Here is a 9600-nt window from a genome sequence, read left to right on the forward strand (position 1 = left end):
TCATCAGTTAAATTCAATATTTCTTCTGTTACCCAAGGGTTTCTACTAGCCCTCTTACTTTTACATGTTTGATCTTCTCCTGCCTTTACTATTTTATCCCTCAATGCTACCGATTCTTCTTCTACTATATTTCCTTCTCCCATTGGTGTCAATTGTTCCCTTATGCTCTCCCTGAAACTCTGTACACCCTCTGGTTCTTTCAGTTTATCCAGGTCCCATCTCCTTAAATTCCCACCTTTTTGCAGTTTCTATCTACAGGTCCTAACCAATAGATTGTGGTCAGAGTCCACATCTGCCCCTGGAAATGTCTTACAATTTAAAACCTGGTTCCTAAATCTCTGTCTTACCATTATATAATCTGTCTGATACCTTTTAGTATCTCCAGGGTTCTTCCATGTATACAATTATCTTTCATGGTTCTTAAACCAAGTGTTAATCAGAGCTAAGTTGTGCTCTGTGCAAAATTCTACCAGGCAGCTTCCTCTTTCATTTCTTAGCCCCAGTCCATATTTACCTGCTACGTTTCCTTCTCCCCCTTTTCTCTCTACCGAATTCCATTCACCCATTACTATTAAATTTTCATCTCCCTTCACTACCTGAATAATTTCTTTTACCTCATCATACATTTCATCAATTTCTTCATCATCTGCAGAGCTAGTTGGCATATAAACTTGTACTACTGTAGTAGGTGTGGGCTTCGTATCTATCTTGGCCACAATAATGCGTTCACTATGCTGTTTGTAGTAGCTTACCCGCATTCCTATTTTTGTATTCATCATTAAACCTACTCCTGCATTACCCTTATTTGATTTTTTGTTTATAACCCTGTATTCAACTCACCAAGAGTCTTGTTCCTCTTGCCACCGAACTTTACTAATTCTCAGTATATCTAACTTTAACCTATCCATTTATCTTTTTAAATTTTCTAACATACCTGCCCGATTAAGGGATCTGACATTACACGCTCTGATCCGTAGAATGCCAGTTTTCTTTCTCCTGATAATGACATTCTCGAGTAGTCCCCACCTGGAGATCCTAATGGGGGACTATTTTACCTCCAGAATATTTTACCCAAGAAGACACCTTCATCATTTAACCATACAGTAAAGCTGCATGCCTTCAGGAAAAATTATGGCTGTAGTTTCCCCTTGCTTTCAACCGTTCGCAGTACCAGCACAGCAGGGCCATTTTGATTAGTGTTTCAAGGCCACATCAGTCAATCATCCAGACTGTTGCCCCTGCAACTACTGAAAAGGCTGCTGCCCCTCTTCAGGAACCACATGTTTGTCGGGCCTCTCAACAGATACCCCTCCGTTGTGGTTGCTCCTACAGTATGGCTATCTGTATCGCTGAGGCACGCAAGCCTCCCCACCAATGGCTAGGTCCATGTTTCATGGGGTGGGGGGTGTACTTTTCATTAATAATCCAAATTATTAGCATTGAGTTTGTTGTGTCTTAACTTATTATTATAATACATTATTTTAGCATCATTATTAATGTTAGTGTTATTATTATTTTGTTTTCTGTGTAATATTGTTTCTGGTCATATGTAAGTTAGCACCTGAAGCATCTAATCTAGTCAGGGTAAATAAGCCATAAATAAATAAGTTTGGGAATTTCGTTGCAAAAACTACAACAGTTAACAGATAAAATTTGTCAAAGTGTCTTCACTCTGAATGCAGTCTGATTTTGTTATCTGTATGTCAGCTGCTTTGTGTTCATCAGAGTATCTCAGACTACCATGTAGCCTAAAAACCACCATGTGCACCCCGCAAGTACTTACCTAACTGAGTAGCTGCTTCCTTTGTGTAGTGTACCCTGACCTGTCTAGGAGAGTCCTCAATTATCCACTTAATAATAGAGACTCAACAAAGCCTCTGGCCGAGATTGTCCACTCGGCTCGAGACCTTAGGACCCCAGTCAACTCTGGAAACTGTGCTGCAAATCGTGAGCTGTTCTTGCACTCCATATGAGGGGCCAGCAGCCTCCACCAGTCATCTGAATGAACTGAGGATGACCTCGGAACCCTCGCAAAAGGCACTGTCAGAACTGGTCACTCCTCGGAGATGACTGCACCCTGCAAGCTCAATAGCCACAGGCAAAGATGCCCCATCTCGGATGAGGCTCCCTGACAGACCTACTGAGTGCATATTGGCTATATTTTTGGATCTGAACAATATTTCCCTAATGTGTCCAACACTAGTGGTCCCAATAACTAGTGAACCCCTCCTCCAGTGTGCTCGCTCAGATGCCGTCGGAGGAGTGACTCACAGATGAGTGGGTGTGGCCGGACAGCCAGCCTCCACACTGATGGTCCACATGCCTAACCTAGCAGTGTAGTTAGTAATTCAAGAGAAATGACGACTGTGCTACACACTGCCTGAATTTCCACTTTAAAGTTACAAATATATGAGACTTCTTGTATTTAAGAGTTGTAAACTCATGGAATCTAAGAATTAATCTATGAAGAAAACAGAAAAATCTAAAGACATAACTAGCTGTTGTCCACATCTGGAACCAGTGTGTAACTCAGCTTTACTTGTTTCTTGTGAAGATGAGATTTAAAAAAGATTGTGCTATGGGTTGATCTATATTTATTTTTGTCGTTATGAAATTTTGAACTTTATTTACAAGCCAGTCAGTGCCCTATTGTGAATTTACGGAAAAGCTGAATAATACAGCAATACTGAGCATTAGCTGAAGTTTAGATATATTACGAACCTGTGCATACTGTCAGTCTTTTAGCCTCCTTCTTTTAGAGAGTCTTTGTACATATGATGAGCTACAAGCACACTTTTATAACAACAGCTTAATAATCATGTATTTTACTCTTCCATAAAAAAAATGTAAATAACAATCAGTACATTTCAGCCATGACTTGAACCTAAAAAAAAAACAAATCTATGCGAAGAGGCATCGGACGTCTCAACAGTGATGGTACTGACTGACAACTGTGTCATCCTCAGCTAACCAAATTCACTGGAGGGGCACGAGGTCAGCACACCTCTGTCCCGGCCGTTGTCAGTTTTTGGCAATGGCAATGCTACTTCTCAGTGGAGTAGCTCCTCAGTTGGCCTTACAAGGGCTGCGTGCACCCTTATTGAACCTTGCCCACACAGCACAGTACAGAGAGATTCACTCACAGTGTTTCATCGAGATGTGCGTCGGTTAAAATCACACGTGGTTTCTTACAGGCCTCAGAATTTGGCTGCCAAGCTGGATAACAGACATGTCTAATCGCAGAACCATAGTTTTTTATTACAGTGCTAATGTATTTGATTAAATTGCTCACTAACAAATGAATACTTCACCTACCAACATTTACAGGCTTTGTGAAAATTGGCTACATCTTTCAACAGAACTTTGCCCACTACATCATAGCTTGATGTGAGTAGTAGGGAATATCGTGGTCAAAATTTTGTTTTTGCTTCCCATAACAGTATGCTATTAATCACTTAACTTAAACCATATGCTAGTACATTTGTATATCATCCTGATACCAGGTTCCCACCATATATTTCATTCCCTTGAGAATCAGTTAGCAAATCTTCTTACACTCTATTCGTGCATGGTACTCTATGACGGTATGACGTATGACCAGCTGTCTGCTATCCTGAATGGACTCTTCCAAAATGTCAGTCAGAGCTTGGAAGATCCAGAGCACAGCCAGTAAAATTAAGCACATATAGAAAAATTTGGCAATTTGAGGTTTCTCTCATACTGAGAAATTGGATCAATCTCTCCTCACAGATGAACTTCAATTCACAGTTGCTACACTGATGTGTAAGGAGACTTGTCAAATATTTGGCCAACCAACACAGCCACAGAAGAGGTTTGCTGCTACTGAATGGGATCGAGGGAACTTCAAGTCATCTTGTAAATACAATCTGAGAGATTGATTCGGAATATTTGTATTGCAAAGCCGTGAACACTCTGCTTCTAAAATCCACAAAAAGTGTGACAAATTACCTCCAATAACTTATTAGTTTCAGTAGTTCTATTCTGTGCTCATAAACCAACTAATCACAATACATGTTCCACAGTCGTAAAACACTCCTTCCCACCCAAACACACAACCTCTCAAAGCTTCCAGAATGAAATTTTCACTCTGCAGCAATGTGTAGACAGATTTAAAACTGTGTGCTGTACTGAGACTCTATCTCAGTACCTTTGCCTTCTGTGGGAAAGTGTTCTACCAACTGAGCTACCTAAGCATGACTCATGACCCATCCTCACAGCTTTACTTCCTCCAGTACCTCATCTCCTACCATCCAAACTTCACAGAAGCTGTCCTGCAATGCTGCAGAACTAGCACTCCTGGAAGAAAGGATATAGCAAAGACATGGCTTGTCACAGCGTGGGGGATGTTTACGGAATGAAATTTTAACTCTGCAGTGGAGTGTGTGCTGATGTGAAACTTCCTGGCAGATTAAAACTGAGACTCAAACTCGGATCCTTTGCCTTTAGCAGGCAAGTGCTCTCAAAGCTTGTCACAGTTTGGAGTTACCATGTACACAAAGCCATTGCTGCTAATTTTGGCTAACAATAAAAGACAAGCAAAAACTCTTTGTATGTAGCATAACTGTTACAGATTTATTTGCTTGCCTCATCTAGCTGCTCCATTACACTCAGTCCAATATATTATTGATAGAGTAGTTTGTATTAGGAAAGCTGCAATAAAGTTCTATGCATGCACACGGATTATCATTTTACTTAAGTGTCTGTGTACACCATTTTCCCAAAACTGCAAAAAAGATAATAATGTATCATGTAATAAAATGTACTGTAGCCAGTTTGATGCATCAGTCCATTTGTCACAAGCAACTGGAGTTGAGTAAAATAGTGTTAATAGCAGACTATGTGCTAAGTGTGAAATGGTATATTGAAACTTACTTAACATACTTGTAGACAGAGTGTCAGGGACACAGATTATTAATAACAACTTTTTAATTTATGGTCTTGTGCCGGTATGAACTACCAATTTTCTTTTGGTTCCAGCTGTACGGAATTGAATTCTCACAAGCTTTTTGTTGAGTACTTGTAAACTGATGTCAGATGGTAGCTGACTTTCATACCAAACATGACCTCATCCACAGCCATGTTGCCAGCACTATCATGAAGATGGCTGCAGTATAATTGGATAAATAAGATGATCTACTCACCGGACTGGTGGCAGCATCAGAAACTATATGTAAAGGATATAGAAATGTGGAAGCTTTCAGAGCCAATGGCTCTTCCTTCTAGCAGAAGATTTGAAGGGAAAGAATGAGAACTGAAGAAACAAGACTGGCAAGACTTAAGAAAGGGAGAGAGTTAGGGAAACGTTGCCCAAAACCATAGGTCAGAGGAGACTTACCAGACAGGATGAGAAGGAAAGACTGATCCTTGGTGCCTGCGCTGGATGAGATTTGAAAACCTGAGAGCTTAACGATGGAAGATGTGGTAATCAGCAAGACACAATTTACTGAAAAAAAAATCATGTGGAGTCAATATGAGCTGAAAGCTAGCTGCATTGTACATGATAGGCATATAGGGGGAAGGGGAAGATGGTGGAGATGTGTGGGAGGGATAGATGGACTGCAAAATGAAAGGTACAGAAAAATGAAAGGGGAACAAAGAAAAGGAATAGTTACTGAGAATAAATTCTCAGAACACTATGATGCAATTTAACTTTTTTAAGCTGATGTTTCTCATTGATTCAGTAAACAAAACAAACGGATCACATACAATACTTTATTTATTACTTTTTGGAAATATAAATACAGACTGATTATTGGCTCCAGTGTCCATGGTTGTTGAATAAGTCAGTTTGCAGTCTGCGTGTTTCTATTAAATCATTGTCCATCCACGTTAGCTGAGTGGTCAGTGTGACATACTGTTGATCTTAAGAGCCCGCGTTTGATCCCCAGCTGGATAAGAGATTTTCTCCGTTCAGGGACTGGGTGTTGTGTTTTCCAGATCATCACCTATTCATCCCCATCCAAGCACAATTCGCCAAAGTGGTGTGAAATTAATTAGTTTGTTTATTTTCATTCATTTTAGAAAAACATCTGTCTGTCTCTAATTTGATTGTCTTGGCCATGGTTTCTAAATCTGCCTCTACTTGTGTGACACGCCTCGTGATGTCATCATGAGGAGTAACGCACTTTCCTACTTTTGTCATCATGTGCTACTTAAAGGTTTGACATTGATTTCATTATATTTTGCTAAAACTGTTAGTTTTGAAAACTAGGTGGCCATTTGAGTGATCCTTTTGTTCAAGTCAGTACCAATTTTGGTTAATTTAGCGTCATTACTGTCAAGTTTTTTTGTTTATTTCCTGAAATTTTTCCGTAAACTGTTTGTCATTGTTCTGTAAACTTGTATTCATCTGCTGAAATTGTTGCTTGACTGCACTGATAAATTGTGAGAAATTTACTGTTTGAACATTATCTGCCCATGGTAAATCGTGAGAATTTACTGCTTGTGATTGACTTTCCATATCTTGCAACTCTATGTTACTGTCGGTTGCTACGGCTGGATTATTTAGGTTCTGTATTTCATTTACTGTTTCACTTGTTTGAGCAAGTGTAATTTAATTCTATGCTGCTTCATTGGATACTGAACTTGCAGTAGACAAACTGTTTATGTTATCCATTCTCTGAGTCATGACCATATCAATAGCAAAAAGTAATAAGATTTTTTTTTAAACTCATCTCTACAATGTTTAGCTTGTATGTAACTGTTATTCAAACAATGCATAGAGTTGATCTATTATTGACAATGTCTCTACACGCCATGTTGTCTCCACTGAGCTGTGTAATGGCCATTTAGCAGTAATTATTGTTGTACTTTGAAAATCTGAATAAAATTTTGAAAAAAAAGATTACACTCAGCAGTAAAAATCACTTTTTAACTTTAGCAAAACTTCACTATATATTGTGAGTTAATGAAAGATTGTGCCAACAAACAGCCCAAGATGCTATGGGGCAATGTATCACAGGATGGCATTTGGCACCTTTATGATCATCTATGTGTGTCAGAATATACACCTGCATTGCCATCAGAGAGTGGTATGCATTGTAGTGATGTGACAGGACACCCTTCACTGTGACACGTGTTTCATTTGACCTGAATTACAATGATGTCACATCATGTGACAAAAATGACCATTTCTTTGAGGGTGTTGCAGTTTCCTCTTTCAGCAGAGTATATGGTATGCATTTCATTGTAACCTTTCTAGTTTAGTAAATAAATCACCTTCCTTGACAAGGATCTCAATATTTGTTTATTGTTGTTACTAAGTATATACTACAGGTCAAAATTATTCGATCACCTATGAAAAAAGCTGTACACTTTATTTTAATTGACAACTACACTATTCAAACCAAGTAGGCTAACAATACAAATATTTTCTCTCTCTGTCATTAAGTACCCTTTGTGCTAAGAACAGCTGCGCAGACTGTTGGCATTATGGAGATAATATTTTTGCAGAGATCACAGTCCCATGCATCTGTAATCCATAGATTTTCAACATTAGATGACCTCTGTTCTCTGATCTCCCTGCCGTGTTCATTCCAGTGGGTGAGGTGGAGCAGTGGTTAGCACACTGGACTCGCATTCGGGAGGACAACGGTTCAAACCCATGTCCAGCCATCTTGATTTAGGTTTTCTGCTATATCCCTAAATCGCTTCAGGCAAATGCCGTGATGGTTCTTGTGAAAGGGCACAGTCGACTTCCCTCCCCATCCTTCCCTAATCCGAGCTTGTGCTCTGTCTCTAATAACCTTGTTTTCAATGGGACATTAGTGTTTAATCTCCCTCCCTCAAGTTCATCCCGTAAGTATTCGATGGGATTTAAGTGAGGTGGCTGACTTCACCAGACCATATTCTTCAGTTTCCCAAATTTCTTTCTTCTATTGACTTACTATTGGCACAATTTAGAAGTCTGTTTGGGATCATTGTCTTGCTGCAGATCAACCCACAACTAATATGCCTCTTGGCAGATTGAACTGAATTGTTGATCAGTACTGACTTCATATGTTCTCCACGAAGTCAATGAGTAAACATTCAGTGAAGGTTTCCAAATTTCAAACTCGATTAATCCACGAAGACCAACTTGGACCATTGCTGTGCTCTCCAGTTTTTACATTGCTGTGCCCATTGCAATCAGTTCAACTTCTCTCTGTCCATCCATTTAAGTCATGGTGACACAAATGGCATTGCTCTGCTGAGACAAAGGTTGGAGCTTCTCACATATTGTTTACTTTATTATTAATTTTAGGTGGAGGAGGATTCCTCATATTTACTCTGTACACATAGGAACTAATCTTTGCTTTACGGTGTTACTCAGGGTCTTCCAGATTGTCAAACACTTGAGCTGGCACCAGAGCAATGTATACACAACTGTAGGCTTGGTTAGGCTAAATTTTGTTACTATTGCCTTGCTAGGATAGCCTTTGTGATGCAGAGCTACAATTACAGCACTTTTTTCAATTCCAACCTCCTCCTCCTTCCATCTTATTAGGATGCAATACAGCATGAACTTGAACAAGTATAGAAACTCACTTCTAGATGCACACAGTGTACAAAGGCAGCAAAAGAAATGAGACCTATTTAAATGGAACCCTCTTAGGTAAAGGCCACCAGTGTTGTGGAGACTCACCAGCACCTCTCTGGGTGAAGAATGAGCTCAGTTTTTGCATGTTTTACTATCAAAACAGGTTTATGATACAATACTCAAACTTAAATCCCTGTTTTTAACACAAATCAATAGCTGTGACTGAAAACTTTTCTTCACTTTTGCATCTAAAATTCGCAGACAATGTTTGTGATCATCTGGTCCACAGCCCTTGGACACCAAAAAGATTAAAGTGCATCTGACAGCAAGCCACCCGAGTCATTGGCACATCTCAAGAGCCAAAGTAGCATGTACGTGGTTTTATAGTGATCCCAACATAAACTGCTTCCAAACCTCAGAAATGGAATTGTGTGATTGCAATTCAACCTTTGTAAGAGATTAGAATGTATGCCATTCTGCTATTCTGCCATTCTGCCATTCTGCTATTTTAAGTGTTCTCTCTGTCAAGGTAACTGTAACTGAATTGGCAGAGATGTGACTAAACACAGAAATGATATTGAGTTGCTACAACAAAATCAGGGATCTTCTCTTTATAACAGTATCTATTTTTGTAATACGTTTCTGCTGCTGATTCGTGTTCCATCTGTGTATTACAGTGTCTATGTAGCACCAAAATGTTCCATCTTTAAAATTTGAATTCAGAATATTTTCATGTGCTTTTGGAAGGTGTGAAATGTCACAACTCGTATCCCGAGAAGTGTTGGTATTATAATTGCCAGCTCAGAGACATGGTTATTCAGTACCAATGATGGGGGAAAAAGCCTCCAATTGAATACAAAGCTGAAATATAAATGAGTGAGTGAACGTACAATTGCTCATTGGATTACACTGTGTCTGTTATTGTTATATTTCCAATTCTTAATTTTTTGCATTCAGTTACAGTTATCATTGTACAGCTTGCTACATCGAAGCATGGAAATCACCCCAACAGTTAAGATCACAGGGAACATGGGATTAGTATCTGAACTGAAATGATTCCA

Source organism: Schistocerca gregaria, unplaced genomic scaffold, assembly GCF_023897955.1.
Source record: "Schistocerca gregaria isolate iqSchGreg1 unplaced genomic scaffold, iqSchGreg1.2 ptg000345l, whole genome shotgun sequence".
In the NCBI taxonomy this organism is placed as follows: domain Eukaryota; kingdom Metazoa; phylum Arthropoda; class Insecta; order Orthoptera; family Acrididae; genus Schistocerca; species Schistocerca gregaria.